The sequence below is a fragment of the Aotus nancymaae genome, unplaced genomic scaffold (assembly GCF_030222135.1).
Source record: "Aotus nancymaae isolate 86718 unplaced genomic scaffold, 86718_ANA_hifiasm-v0.15.2.pri h1tg000007l, whole genome shotgun sequence".
In the NCBI taxonomy this organism is placed as follows: domain Eukaryota; kingdom Metazoa; phylum Chordata; class Mammalia; order Primates; family Aotidae; genus Aotus; species Aotus nancymaae.
In genome coordinates, this window is record NW_026988418.1 from 3,793,556 (window position 1) to 3,809,653 (window position 16,098).

The following is a 16,098-nucleotide window of genomic DNA, read 5'->3' on the forward strand; positions in this document are numbered from 1 at the left end:
ATTTTTGTATTTTTAGTACAGATGGGATTTTGCCATGTTGCCCAGGCAGCTCTTGAGCTCACATCATCTGCCTGCCTCGGCCTGCCAGAGTGCTGTGATTACAGGCATCAGCCACCATGCCCAGCCTTATTTTTCATAATTCTTATCACTCATTTACTTGAGCTTATACCAGAATGATTTTATATCATTCTTGTTTTGCTTAACATTTATTATAGGCTTATTTCATGACATTAAAAACATTTAAATACCTTTATTGTATCCCATCATTGGAACATGTCATTATTATCTCTTGCCCAGTTGTTGAATATTTGAGTTTTCAATTTTTCAGCCATACATTGTTAGAATGATGGGTTATTTATGTATGTGTTTATATTTGAGTAGTCAAGTGGGCCCTCTAATTTAGAAAGTTACCAAGGGAATTCTCTGGATTGAGCCCACGTAGAGATGGCTTTGCTGTGGGCATTGTCCTGAACTGCCTCATTGCAGTAGATGTCTGCTGAGGCAAGGAGTGGGGAACTTGGGAGAACCCTGGTTTCCCCATGAGGGAAATAAGGAACATGAGAAACAGTTTTATGGATATCACAGCAAGATGGGCCAGCACTTTCACTTTATATACCTGATGTGCAGAAATACCCTCGTGCCATTGACTAGCATCTTACGTTCATACAGTCCTCATTCACTTAAATTTAGTCCACTAGGAAGGTGGATTAGAGGTCCTACATTAGTAGAAAGGAGGTAACAGCTACTGCATTTTTATTTTTTTGAAGAAGGGCCTTCCTTAGACTGGAGATGAGGACAGGGACTGTGTTCTCACATTTATCTGCATACCTATTGCACTGTGTCTGGCACATGGTGTCTATGTCCCTGTTAGGAGCAGCATTATTCTATTAATGTGTGTTGTTAGGTCATACACTTTGTTTTGTTTTTTGATAGTCATCCTCATACTGTTAGCCTAGATATCTGAAGATCTGTAACAGTCCAGGAAGCTGAGCAGGTGAATCTCATGGTTGCTTTGTGGTAATTGCTTCTTTGTGCCATTTCATTTCTGTGCTTCTGCCATGTGTGCTGCTTTGAAAGCTGGAGCTAGTCATGAAGCTAATCCTCTGCCCTCTCAGGAGGAGTTTTTAGTGTGACACATAATCTTGGGGAAAATGTAGCATGAAGTGTGAAACAGGAGGCTGAAATAGCAGTCTTTTAGCCCTTTTATGAGATGAGAGTAAATATTTAGACATTGTTCTCAGGTGTTGTAGAAATTAATAACCTTGCAGCACTTTCAGAAGCTCTCCTTGTGCCCACTGGAACAGGTTTGTTTAATTTAAAGAATCTTACGTGGGCTCTTTTGAAATTATGATTTTTTTCCCCCCCTGGAGACCCGCCCTGGGTTCATTTGTGGAATCTTTCTATCCACATGACTGGTATCTTTGCCCTACCCCCTTGTGCCATATCTTTTGACCTCTACCTCATTGTACTCTATTCTGAAACGCCTAGGTTGTGAAACATCTTGGTGAATGTTTTCTTTTTGAAAGGGCAAATCTCCACCTTTTACTCACCTCCCTCAAGCCAGGGCTGTTTTGATGACTGATACTCAGCGTGCCACTGGACTAACCAACCATCTGTACTTTGATCCCAGAATTCATTTGGATTCTGCTGTTTGTTTAGAACTGAAAGCTCTCCAGTTTGTTTGGATGTGGTTGTGATTCAGTGAAACTGGCACTGATTTTCCATCTGTTTGCCATTGGTTGGGACTCCCCCAGTGTGTTAGGAAAGCTGCTGTGCTGAGTTGCGAAGATAAATTCATATGTCCATGGTCTTGCACAAGGGCTCATTTGCTCACTTAGAAGGTTTTGTGTAGAGCCTCTGCCTGGGTGAAAGGCATGAGCTTCCCTGGAAACAATTCAAAAACATTTTCTGCCTGGCCACTGGGTCTTGAGCTCTAGTAGGTTACACTCTTTTTCCCTTCTGGGCTTCTTTTTGAGGAAGGAGAGTGTGGATGGGAAGTCTTCATAAACAGTCTCAGATTATCAGCAGCAGGGAATGAATTGTATGTTGTAATTAAAAAAAAAACAAAACACCTGGCTGGGTGCAGTGGCTCACACCTATAATCCCAGCACTTTGGGAGGCCGAGGTGGGTGGATCACAAGGTTAGGAGTTTGACAGCAGTCTGACCAACATGGTGAAACCCCATATCTACTAAAAATACAAAAATTAGCCGTGCATGTTGGCATATGCCTATAATCACAGCTTCTCAGGAGGCTGAGGCAGAATTGCTTAAACCCAGGAGGTGGAGGTTGCAGTGAGCCGAGATCACACTACTGCACTCCAGCCTGGGCAACAGAGCAAGACTCTGTCTTAAAAAAACAAGAAAAAAAAAAAAAACCACCTAAAGAACCAGATATCAATTTAGTGACCATTGAGCATCTACTGTGTATAACACACATTTGGGTGTGTAAAGGTGATTGTGATTTAAGTCCAGCTGATCCTTTCTTCTGTGAACTTGAGCAAATGACTTGAGCTCTCTAGGCCTTAGTTTCTCCAACTGTGCCTAGACTAGATCATTCCTAGATCAATTTTTACAAATTGTAAAAAAAATCTAAATTTGTTATAATTTTAGAATTTTATACTCTAAATGTGGATCTGTTTGTTACAGAACAAGAGAAGAAGATTTTCCACAAAATTGACATATTCTTGTGTCTCACTTCAAACTAAGTGGCTTAAAAATGGTTCCTCTAGAGCAGGATTTCTCAACCTCAGACTATTGACATGTTGAGTGATTCCTTGTTGTGGGCACTGTCCAGGGCATTTTGGAATGTTTAGAAGCCAGAGTTCCTGTCCTCTGCCCACTAGATGCTTTACCTACCTCCTTGCCAGCTGTGATGATCAAAAATGTCTCTAGACATCAACATTTCCCTTTGAGGGGAAGTTGCTTCTGTTGGGAGCCATTGGTCTAGAGAGAGAAAGATGGGACTATGTGAATGTGGGCTGTTTTTAATACTAGTGTTCATATTGTTCCTCTCTTGCTTATTACCTGTTTAATCAGTAAGCATTAAGTGTATACTATACACAGGTGAATGCTGACACTTGATTATGAGGGAGTTTAATGACAACTCCCTCATACCTCATGCAGGTTTTTAAATGTTGAGTCTATCTGACCAACTTTGGAATGATTGCCCAGCTGTTAGCTCAGGAGTCCCTACATACCTACACCCACCGGCCTGCTGTTAGCCTTGGTCGGGGTAGTGATTTAAATGTATGAAAGCATTTACTCATGAAAATGTATGAAAGCATTTACTCGCAAAGGCTGTCAGGTAGCAACCTGGGAAGGCCCTGGACTTGTGAGTTATGGATTGGGACTGGGTCTTATGCATCCACAATCTAGTATTATGATAGTTATCCCTTCAGCTGCCTAGGGGAAAAAATTAATCCCTCATCAATGTGGTGGGGTGGGGAATCTATCCAAGGGATGGAAGATGAAGAGCAATCTCATTGGACAATGATCATATCACCGTTTTTAGTAGCTTCTTCTAAACATAGGCCCCTTCCCTCCCGCAGTGGGCAGGCTTACTTTGCAGCTTTAGTTCTTTGTTTATTTTTTTAAATATATGAGTAGATACTAGTTGTGGGGAAGAGGAAATTAACCTGAAGTAACCTAAAAATGTAAAGAACTGAGTATCCCCAGGAGATGAAGACAATAATTTGAGAATCAAGTTTGCATATATTACCTGAAGTGAGATCACTAGGGAATTGGTTTAATTATAATGTCAAGTTTTGAAATATCAGGTCCACCTGGCAGACTTTGAAATGATTTGCCCAGCTGTTAGGTCAGCAGTCCCTCCCTGCACACCATTTCCACCCAGCCTGTTGTTAGCCATTGAAGTAGTGATTGAAATGCATTAGATTTCCCAAGAAATCCAATCTCTGGACTTGACACATTTGCTATAAAATATCAGTTTAGGTTTAATAACTTTGAATTTGCTCCCAGTACCCCCCAGTTTTTCTCATCTCTTTTAAATTCACATTCTTCACTGGGTCGGGTGCAGAATGGTGCTTCTTGCTGATTGGGGCAGAGTGTGTGCTGTGAGCATCTTTGCTGGGATGCTCTGGGATTCCAAAGCCATGATTCAGACACTTGAGCCTGTGTCAGTCCCTATCCTTAGGTCCTGGCAGGCTCCGTGTTCCATTCCAGCTGAGCCTTTGCTGGAGTAATTACCCACATGGAGTCTTCAAGCCAAACAATTGTTTGTACTGAGATAGTCTCACTGTTTGGCTCCTAATGAAATAATCTCCTTCCTGCCCTCAATGAAAGCAGCTATTTTTTGTGCCCTCCCTCCCCTATTCAGAGAAGCCATGTCTCATCCACAACTCTTCTAGCTTATTCATAAATGCTTTAAGCAGGGTCTTTGTGTAAAGGAAATTGGCTAGAGCTGAAATATCATCAGCTAACCAGGAGACAAGGAGCATTTAGGATACCCTTTCCCTTGACTTTCTGTATAGGGTATTTAAATTACCTTTGTGTAATTTAAAACTTAAATCCACATAAGCAAAATACTCATGCTAGGTTTTTGAAAAATATACTGAATTAGTATACTTTTATTGTTGTTGTTACCTAAAGGAGCTCACAAAAATAAAAGCTGGCCAGGTGTGGTAGCACATGCCTGTCGTCCCAGCTACTCGAGAGGCTGAGGTGGGAGGATTGCTTGAGCACAGGAGATTGAGGCTGCACTGCAGTCTAGCTTGGGTAACAAACAAAGCAAGACCCTGTCTTAAAAAACCAACAAAAAAACCAACAACAGAACAACCACAAATGAGTGAGTGCCGTAGGAGAGGCAGCAGAGTGGTGGGAGTTGGAATAGGAAGGAGAAAAGGCTTCATGGGGAAAGTGGGCAGAGCAAGATTTGCACAGAAAGATGTTTTGCAAATAGAGGAAAAAGGCCCTGTAAAGCTATTTGTGAGAGACTGTACGTTGATCAAGAAAGGGTAAGTAGTTCTTCTAATCTTTTTTTTTTTTTCTTTTTTGAGACAGAATCATGCTCTGTCACGCAGGCTGGTGTGCAGTGGCTCAATCTTAGCCCACTGCAACCTCCGCCTTCCAGATTCAAGTGATTCCCTTGCCTCAGCCTCCTGAATAGCTAGAATTACAGGCGTTCGCCACAATGCCTGGCCAATTTTCGCATTTTTAGTAGAGATGGGGTTTTACCATGTTGGCCAGGCTGGTCTCAAACTCCTGACCTCAGGTGATCCGCTGGCCTCAGCCTCCCAAAGTGCTGGTATTAGAGGCATGAGGCACTGTGCCCTGCCTCTTCTAGTTAACAGAATTAATGAGTTTCTTCAAATTGACTTCTGACAATAGTCTAAATGGTCTCCATTTTCTGATTCACCTTTTTTTTTTTTTTTTTCCAATTCCAAGTTACCATTATCCATGTAATTGGCTCTAAAGAGAGCAAGCAAATCTATTTTCTCCAGCACAGTTTTAGTCATAGATTTTAAGCTGGCTCTCTTTATCATTTGCAGCTGAGTTCATTCATGTGTTCCAGTTTTCAAGAATTTTTTCCTTCCGTTCCTGAATGCTTTGCTTCCATCCTGCAGTTTCTTGGGAATACAGTTATAGGCTTTCTTAAGATAAGTGTTTCAACCACACCATCTACCATTTCCCTCAGAAGTTGTTCTCTCTTCTTATGGAGTGTGTTTAGGGTGTTTGGGGTGCCAGTCACTAGGGATTGGAAGGATTTTGGTGAATCTTCAAGTGACCATGTCTGTCCTTGAAGGTGACCCATCATCAGTTCACTCCATGAAATGAAAGCTTAGGGGTCTACTTTTTTTTTTTTTTTTTTTTAAAAAGTCTATTGTTCTCAAAGGAAGAAGTGGACTTGTTCAGATTTTTAAGTTTTGCCATATTCATTGTTTGTAGCATCAAGGGACTGGCCTCTTATGGGAGCAACTGGGGGCTTCATTGGCTTATGCAATCAGTCTTACCTCACTGACTTTACAAGATCTTCAATACTAGCAGAAAATTTCTTGGCTAGCTCTTTCTCCCGCCTTAAAATTTGTTGGCTTTTTACTATAAAAACAATCATAGCGGAACACACCAGAATCTCCTAGGGAAATCCCCAAAGACTTGATCCATGTCTCAGCTTTCAGGCATTACCACCAAGAGCACTGCAAAGTTCCCCCTGGACCAACTGGAAAGAATTTTTTTAATGAGGATATAATTGACAAATGAAAATTGTATATGTTTACAGTATACAAGGTGGTGTTTTTATATATATATATACATTGACTTTTGTGGCAGTCAGGAGGTCCTCTAGTTGGAACAGTGACTCACCACACCCGAGTCCCTCTGTCTGTATCCCATCCCCAAATCAGAAAAAGGCCTGTGGGTCTTTGTTGGTAGGATTCATTCAGATTTCTCTGAGGCAGAAACGTGACAGGTGGCATGTATACATACAGTTTTAAGAGGAAGTGATGTCGTTGGTGTATGGAAGTGAGAAGAGGAGTAATAAGAATTAAAGAAAGACCCAGATAGTGGGAGAATTTAAACCATACTTAGAAGTTTGGAGTTCAGTTGATGGTGGGGTCCAGTGACATATCTTTGAATGGGGTGATGACATTGTCAGAACATATGTTGGCAGTATGTCCTTTTTAAAGCCAACAAAGTCCAAACTAGGATCCTATTCTTTCCCTTCTGAAGTTGCCTGGGGAATTGAGTTGATAATAATGATACGGATGACTGATTGATAGTTCCTTATTCCCAGAAACATCACTCAGGTATGCACTAGTTACCTCCCACTGCTGGGAGAGACAACAAGAAAGAGTCACAGTAAATCCCTACCTGTTAATAATAAACCAATGGCCAGTCCCAGTGGCTCATGCCTGTAATCCCAGTACTTTGGGAGGCCAAGGTGGGAGGATCACTTGAGCCCAGGAGTTCACAACCAGCCTGGGCAACATAGCAAGACCCCATCTCTACATAGTAATAATAATAATAAACCAGGTCAGTAAGATTAATGTGGAGCCAAATTTAGTAAAAGTTAATTGCCTTCCCTTCAACCTTTTCAGAGTAGTTTAATGAATTTTTGAGATACAGTGACTATCTTTTAGAAGAGGCAGATTTGAGGTAATCTAATTTAGTTACGGAAATTGTCTCTCAGAGAGGTATATTGATTTGTGTAAAATCACACAGGAAATTAGTGCTATAGTTTAGATAATCCGTATTTTTAGCCTGTAGATAAGAAGGGCCAGTTAAATAACATGAGAAAGATGAAGAATGTCTCCTTCCTTTCTCCCAGTAGGCCTCAGTCTGCTTTCCTGTTGACTTCTTTGAGTTACAGGCTTTAATGTTTTTTGAGAGAAGCCATTTGAAGTTAACTGCTGAAATAGGTTTAGACATAGATTGACTAATCATTTCATTAGTGAGTACTCAGCCATGTTCTACTTTCCTTAACTTCCTTTTTCCGGTTACCTAGTAGGAAGATAATGTTGCTTTGCTTCATCTCTGTTGGTAATCACAGCAGTCTGTCTAATTGTTACATCTGTTCTATCATTGAGCTCCTGGATTAAGTTTGTTCAGCAGGCTTGTATTTTGGTTGAGTATATAAGTAGCTGCTCTCTTCTGCTAGAATCTCCAAACCTCCATCTTTATCTTGCATACTTTGTTACATAAGTATGGAGGGAGTAAAAGGCAGCACCAGGATATCAAAATGGTAAGAAGACAGATTAATGGAACTCAATATAAGGAAGGCCTCTCTAATAGTCAGTGCCATCTAAAGGACAAACCAACTACCTTTTGAAATGATACATAACTGACTTAGCGTTGGATGAGCCAGGTGGACACCCACAGAGGAGGGTGCTTTCAGTGGGAAGGTGGATCCAAGAGGACTTGTTCTTTCCACCCCGATTTTCTCATTTTAAACTTCTTGGTGTAGTATTTACCTTTATTCTGTAATCAGTCTCAGAAATGTTTTCGTTTTCTTTGTCTTAGACATTTTTAAGCTTAACTTATGCTCTTTTTTCAAGTGTACGAATGTGGACAGTGTTTCTTTTTGACAAACGGAAACAACATTCTTGCAAGATGGCCCAGATGGAAAGGGACTTCTCTTGCAAGTGTTCTGAAAGCAGAGGTTGATTGCATAAGCCTTTATTTTGGTCTCATGGTTCCTTAAAATGTTTGTACTTAACAGAAGTTCAAAGTTACTGTTTATTGTTATTTTGGAATAAGGAACTAGATGAACTCTCTTTTGTGTAGATGAAAACATAGAGGTAAACATACCTCTCAGCAGACCTACATAATTTTTCCAAGATCCCACTGGTGTTTCTGTGTATTCTTCCTTTGTAGTGAATCAGAGAATGGAGGGATATAATGAGTGGAACTGAGGTAACTGGCATTAGATTTGTTCTTAAAACAAATACTACTGTTTTTTTACTTTGAATTCCAAATTTTGGGTCGGCGTTAATGACAAGCTACATCACATAGCATTAATGTCTTATAAAATCCAAGTTTGTTGATTTAGGTTCTTCCTTATGTGTATGTTGCGTTTAACCAGTTTTCAGTGCCTATCCTAGGCTCGATGAACTGAATTTGATCCAGTGTTTTAGGTTCCTTAAGACCTAACATCTTCATCAATTGTTAATTTCATGTTTTCAGAACCATTGAATGGTAAGCAGGAAGGGACCTAAAAATTACCACAAATTATCCGCAGAAGTAGGACTATAGTAGAAAGAACCTTAGGGCTCATTGTTCACCCAGTTTACCACATGGGGATCATTTCTCTACCATCCCTGAGAACTGATTACCAAGCCTCTGTTTGAACATTGCACCAACTGAGATTCTACAATTTCTGGATATGCTGCATTTGTTTTTACACAACCTTAATTGTTAGAAAATTTTTCCCCAGAGTGTGCTAAAATCAACTTCTACTCCTTGTTGCCAGTTCTGCCTTTGAAGCGTCTCCAAAGTAACCTAATCTGTTTTCTGTGTTACAGCCTATCCTTTAAGGCATTTGAAAACCTCTTCTCACTTCATTTTGTAGAACAGGAAAAAATACTTTTATGTTGCTTATTGATGAATTTATTTAACACACATTTGTTGTGTACCACCTTCCATTTGCTAGCATTGTGTCAAGTGTTTGGGATAAATGATGAAGGAACATGGTCATTGCCTTCCAGAGCTCATAGTCTGTTTAGGACAAGAGCGACCTGTAAGAAACTGGAACAAGATATTAAGTATTAGAAGGACAAAGCATACCCTGGGCTATTAGCAATAGAGAAAGTTAAGGTTTATTCCACTGGAGGGCCTCACAGATGAACTGGATTTTTAAGTTTGTCAAGCAAGGAATGAGGGAAAAGCCATTCCAGTTTAAAAAAATGGTGTAGTCAAAGAGATTTGAGTGTGTTGCATATTTCAGAACGATGACTTCCTTGGTATGTGTAAAGCACAAGGCTCTTAACAAACTTTATATATCATGTTAAGGAGTTTCAACTTATCCTGCAGCCAGTAAGGAGCCCTGGATGTTTGCGTTGTTTTGTTTTTAAGACATCTGTACTGTTTTTTCCCATTGCAAAATTAATAGAAAGCTCATTGCAAACAATTTAGAGAGTATATATGGAGAAGAAAATAGATGTTTCACAACCCTATTATCCAGATATAATAATAATTTACGTCTATTCTTCTAGATGTATTTTCTTTGCATACATGTACATTTATTTTTATTTATTTATTTTTTAAACAAAGTCTTGCTCTGTTCCCTAGGATGAAGTGCCACGGTACAATCATGGCTCATTGCAGCCTTGAATCCTTGGACTCAAGCAGTACTCCCACCTCAGCCTCCCAAGTAGCTAGGACTACAGGGGCATGCCACCCCACCCAGCTCATTTATTCATATTTTAAACAAAAATGGAATTGTTTCATGTATACTCTTTTAAGATTGGATTTTAAAAATTACTCTATTATGGAGATACTTCTGTATCAAATAGAGGCTCCAAAATTTTTCCCCATTAAATGGTGATAACGTAATTGCTTTATGTAACCTATTGATGTTGCTAATTTTTGTAAAAAATGTAATAATGAACATTCTTAACATATTTCTTTGTGTGCCTGACTTGTTTTTTCCCTGATGAATTCTTACAATTAGGGTCAAAGGATTTACTTAGTTCATTTGTTTTTTCGAGATAGAGTCTCAGTATGTTGTACAGGCTGACCTCAAACTCCTGGGCTCAAGTGATCCTCCAACCTCAGAGTCCTGAATAGCTGGGACTACAGACATGTGCCACTGCACCTAGCATATTTAGTTTTAATGAATGTATTTATTTTTTATTTTTTGAGACGTAGTCTCTCTCTGTTGCCAGGCTAGAGTGCAGTGGCATGATCTTGGCTCACTGCAACCTCTGCCTCCCGGGTTCAAGCGATTCTCCTGCCTCAGCCTCCTGAGTAGCTGGAACTACAGGCATGCATCACCACACCTAGCTAATTTTTATATTTTTAGTAGAGACAGGGTTTTACCATGTTGGCTGGGTTGGTCTTGATCTCTTGATCTTGTGATCTGCCCACCTCGGCCTCCCAAAGTGCTAGGATTACAGGTGTGAGCCACTGTACCTGGCCAGTTTTAATTAATTTTTAAACAAATGTTGCCTCCCTGCTATGTGCAGGGAACCATGCTATGCTGTGAGTATATGATAGTGAATGTCACAGGTCTGGTGTCAACTCTTGTGGCACTCAGTTTAGTGGGAAAGCGATCTTAATCACACAAACAAATAGGTAGTAACAAAATGTGGTATGAGTTAGGAAAAGTAAAGGGTGGCAGGCACAGTGGCTCACTCCTGTGATCTCAGTGTCTTGGGAGGCCAAAGTAAGAAAATCGCTTGAGGCCAGGAGTTCAAGACCAGTCTGGGCAACATAGTAAGACCCTGTCTCTTTTTCATTTCATTTATTTATTTACTTTTCAGATGGAGCCTTGCTCTGTCACCCAGGCTGAAGTGTAGTGGTGCAGTCTTGGTTCACTGCAACCTCCACCTCCCAGGCTCATGTGACTCTCCTGCCTCAGCCTCCCAAGTAGTTGGGACTGTAGGCATGTGCCACCACATACGGCTAATTTGTTATTGTTGTTGTTATTGTATTTTTAGTAGAGATGGCGTTTCACCATGTTGGCCAGGCTGGTCTGAACTCCTGACCTCAGGTGATCTGCCTGCCTCAGCCTCCCAAAATGTTGGGGTTACAGACGTGAGCCACCCTGCTTGGCCCATTTATTATTTTTTCTTTTTCTTTTTTTTTTTTCCTTACTCTTAACACCACTCAACGACCCATGTCTACAAAAATAAAAAATTCAGCTGAGCATGGTGGCTCACGCCTGTAGTTTCAGCTACTTGGGAGACTGAGGTGGGAGGATTGCCTGAGCCCAACAGTCCAAGGCTGCTATAAGTTATGATCATGCCACTGCACTCCAGCCTGGGTGGCAGAGCAAGACCCTGTCTCTTTAAAAAAAAAAAAAAAAGAAAAGAAAAAGAAATGAAAGAGTAAAGGGTAAATGAAAGTTCATAACCTTTAAAAAAAAAAGTCCTTCTCTTTAGAGATACATGCTGAAGTATATACAGGCAAAATGGTAGAATATTTAGGATTTGCTTTAGAATAATCCAAGGTTGGAGTTGAGGGGCGGTGGGTGGGAGTATAGCTGAAACAAAATTGGCTAGAGGTTGATAACTGCTGAAGCTTGTGGTTAATTATGCTCTGCTTTTGTTTGTTTGAAAATTTCTAAAAGATAAAAATCAGAGGGTAGAAAAGAGATTACAGTCGGGTTTAGGCCTGGGAGCCAAGGAAAGACTCTTTTGAGGAAGAAGCATTTCAGCTGAGACCCTCGTGATGTATAGGAGTTGGCCAAGCTGCAAGTGGCATTTGGCAGTTAGGGAAAGAGTTTTTTTAGGCAGCGGGAGCAGCACGTACAAAGGCCCTAAAGAAGGAACCTGATGGTGCCTTGAGGAAATGACAGAAGGCTGCTGTCATAGGAATTGAGAGGCTGTAGAACAAGGCATGGCTAGACCTTTAAGACCTTGGAAACCATGTTAAGGATTTTGTTCTTTAATCCAACAGTAATAAAAGGATTTCAAGCAGCCAAGGTGGCTTTGCTTCTTTAAGAGCTCAAGTTGGCTGTTTTGTGGAGAATGGTTTTGGTTTGGGCTCAAGGGAGAAGAGAATGTAAAAGTGGAGAGAGAGCTATTAGGAGGTTATTGCACTGGTCCAAAAGAGTCTGATGGTTTCAGATTACAGAAATAGTGATACAGATGGAGAGAAGAGATACTGATTTGACAGATATTTTAGTCTTGGTAATGTGGGGGCTGAAGGAGAGAGAGGTTTCATGATGCATAAATTTCTGGCTGACGCAATGGAATGGATGGAGGTGTAGTTGACTAAGATGAAAAAAGGAAGAGGAGATTTTGTAGCAAGAGATTGAGAGCTTAGTTTGGAATATGCTATTCAGAAAACGTGCACCAATTTACATATTTACCTCTGTGTTTGAGACTACATTTATATTTAGAGGTCTGATCTGTACAGATTTGTGTTTTAGAAAGATTATTCTGGTGGGATTCTGGAGACCAATTGCTCGTTAGTCTGTGAGGTTTTTGAATTGAGGAATCTCATCTTTATTTTCTCTGCCTTTGTGTCCCCAGTACTTAGCAGGCAAAGTGCTTGGCATAGGTACACAAGAAATAATGTTAAGAGAATGAATGCTTGTAGGTGAGAGAGGAGAAGTCCTAGGTAGAAATGGATAGATTCTGGAAACGTTTCCAAGATAGATTCAACAGGATTTGGATGGAAGATGGGAGAGAGTTTTCTCTTCCTTCCCTTATCCCGCCCATTGAAGAACTTTTCGACTGGTCCATTATGCCAGCAGGTATAAATATAGGTAGCCATCAGTTTATCAATTTTTTTTCCTCAACTTTTATTTGTTTGGGACTTCAAAGATTAGAAGTCAATGAGATAATTATTATAATATTAATAGTAGCTTGAAGCCCTCCATCACTCTAGTTCCCCTTTTCTGTCTGCTGAGTTCTCAATCCCAGAACCCTTCTAATCCTGGCAGCTTTGGTGGTGGGGGAAGTTTCAGCAGCAAGGGGAATTTGCAGCACCACAGCAATAGTTACATGTAGAATGTAGAAGCTGTCCAGAAGTTGAGTTTAAGTTGGATATTACTTACATGCTTTCCATTTTACAAATGGAGACAGGAGCCCTAGAGAAACTTGTCAGAATACACGCAACAGGTACATGTAAACTCAGGTTTTTCAGATATGGAGCTGGTACTTAGGACAGTTGATCACTTGACTGATCAAATCCATCTCCATCTGCTCTTTTCGTTTTCTCTGTTTCCTTATTGCAGAGAGATTCTATGTTAATTTTGGTATTGCTTGATGCTGCGGGAGCCTGCTCCTAGACTCCTGTTGAATCTGTTCACTTAGCTGTGGCCTTGTTCTGTGTTGTGCTAATCACTACCAGTTTACATCACTTGTCTGTCCTCTTTGCTTTCAAAATTATTTGGCATATTGCCTCTCAGCATCTCTTTTCATTTTAAATTTCAAAATGGTATCTTTTGTATTTTTTCCTTCATTGCCATGGCCAATGTGTATTGAACAATTGGTTTATCTTTTTTTATTGATACATAATAGATGTACATGTTTTCAGGGCACAAGTGATATTTTGATACATTCACATGATGTGTAATAACCAAATCATGATAATGGTATATCCATCATCTTAAACATTTATCTTTTCTTTATGCTGGGAATGTTTGAATTATCCTCTTCTACCTATGTTGAGATATAGATTATTATTTACTACAGTACTGATTTATTGAACACTAGGTCTTATTTCTTCTAACTGTATTTTTGTTTTTGGGATTTTTTTTTTTTTTTTGAGACAGGGTCTTGCTCTGTTGCCCAGACTGGAGTGCAGTGGTGTGATCTCGGCTCATTGCAACCTTCGACTCCCAGGTTCAAGCGATTCTCCTGCCTCAGCCTCTCCAGTAGCTGGGATTACAGGCATGTGCCACCACACCTGGCTAATTTTTTGTATTTTTAGTAGAGACAGGTTTCACCATGTTGGCAAGGCTGGCTAACTGTATTTTCCTGCCTATTAACCTGAAATCATTCCCAATCCCCCTACTAGCTTCCTGGCTTCTAGAATATCGGTTTACTCTCTCTTTGTGAGATCCACATTTTTAGCTCACTGACATTTGCAGCAACATGGATGGAAGTGGAGTTCATTATGTTAAGTGAAACTATTGGTTTCACTTGCAATTTTGCAAGTTTACCGGATTAAAGTAGACTGGCCTTGTAGCGGCGATACCAGATACTATGGAATCCAAGCACCTACCACTTAGGCTGACAACCCTGGGCCTTCTTTCTTTGCATGTGTAATGGGGGCATATGTGAGCACAGGGGCGGGTGGGGATATGTAGCAGAGAAAGGGAACAGGTGAGGGTTTAGAAAGTGCATTTTCAAGAAATAGTTTAAGAGAGATAAAGGAAGCTGCTTAAAATGTCATGTTTTCTAGAAGACGTTGAAATCGGGTCTAGGGTAAATTTCTTCTTTCTGATACTCAGTTCATTTTGGTTCTGACATTTTAGGAACAGAACTCATATTCCTTTTTAAAAAGAAGCACTCTGGCTGGGCACGGTGGCTCATGCCCGTAATTCCAGCACTTTGGGAGGCCAAGGTGGGTGGATCACCTCAAGTCAGGAGTTCAAGACCAGCCTGACCAACATGGCAAAACCCCATCTGTACTAAAATAGAAACACAGGCTGGGTATGGTGGCTTGTATAGTCACAGCTACTTGGGAAGCTGAGGCAGGAGAATTGCTTGAACCTAGGAGGCGGAGGTTGCAGTGAACCGAAATCGCACCACTGCACTTGTGACAGAGCAAGACTCTGTCTCAAAAAAAAAAAAATTAAAAAGAAGCACTCCATGGTGTTTGCATAGCATGTTGGTATGTATTACATATATGAATGAGTTAACTGACCCTTATCGGGGAGATGAATGGGAAATGGGTTCTGGAAACCTCATTGTATGCCACGTTCTTATATATAGTCCTCAGTTATTATTGTCCCTTTGTGTTTTAGGCACTGTGAGGTGAATGCTATTGTACACATTTTATAGATGAGGAAACTGAGGCTCAGGAAGTTTAAGTATCTCTTAGAAGGTCACAAAGGTAATCATTGATGGAGCTGCATTCAAACCTAAGTGCTTTCTGGTAGCAAAGATTATACTTTTAGTAACTACAACTGGCAGAGCATGGTGGCTCACACCTGTAATCCCAGTGCTTTGGGAGGCTGAGGTGAGAGGATTCCTTGAGGCCAGGAGTTCACAACCAGTCTAGGCAACATAGGGAGACCTTGTCTTTAAAAAAATTAAAATTAGCCGGGCATGGTGATGCATGCCTGTAGTCCCAGCTACTTGGGAGGCTGAGGTGGGAGAATCGCTTGAGGCCGAGTTTGAGGTTACAGTGATCTTGCCCCTGCACTCCAGCCTGGACAACAGAGTGAGAGACCCTGTCTGAAAAAAATAAAAGGAAATAAAAGTATACCATTTCCTCATGTTTTCAGCCGTGTAAGTAACATTTGTCTATTTTATTTTTCTTTCTCCAATTTCAGAATCTTTTATGGAACATGTAATTATTCACTAATAAATCTAGCAGGTCAAAACGAAAAGAAACTGAGTATCTGGGATAGAACTATCACTATATTCACTGGAAAAAGGTTTCAGAAGGGATAGCAGGTGGGGATTTGGCGGGGAGAGGAGGCTGTCCTCTGGCTTTTCATGAAAATACAATTGCCTTTTTTTTTTTTTTGTACTGAGGTCTTGTCAGTGGCTCCAGAGTCACTCCAAGGTACCAAGTCTTAGTCTTGCACTCCTCAGAAGCAAAAAGACTTTAAGTACTCTGGATTGGGAGCTGTAACTGTGGCTTAGATGATTGGGAATTGCCTTTTCCCAATTTAGGGCCAGGAGGCAAACAGTGTAACATTTCACAGCTGAGTTAATTTTTAACTAATGTTTTTGGCTTCTGACTTTGTTAGCAAACAAATACATCTTACTTGTCTTATGAGTTCTAGACTCTGGAATCTA

The 16,098-nt window shown here is 40.5% G+C and overlaps 1 protein-coding gene across 5 annotated transcripts in view; it reads left to right on the forward strand.

The window, feature by feature from the left end:
- SMAP2 (small ArfGAP2) overlaps positions 1–16,098 on the forward strand; it is a 49,088-nt gene that overhangs the window by 13,670 nt on the left and 19,320 nt on the right. Inside the window, exon 1 of one of the 5 annotated variants that reach the window (XM_021672119.2) lies at positions 15,453–15,582. The exons of the other annotated variants lie outside the window; for them this stretch is intronic. The gene's annotated coding sequence lies outside the window, so the exon portion shown is untranslated. Of the gene's footprint in view, positions 1–15,452; positions 15,583–16,098 lie in introns of those variants that run through there. 5 annotated transcript variants of the gene reach the window in all.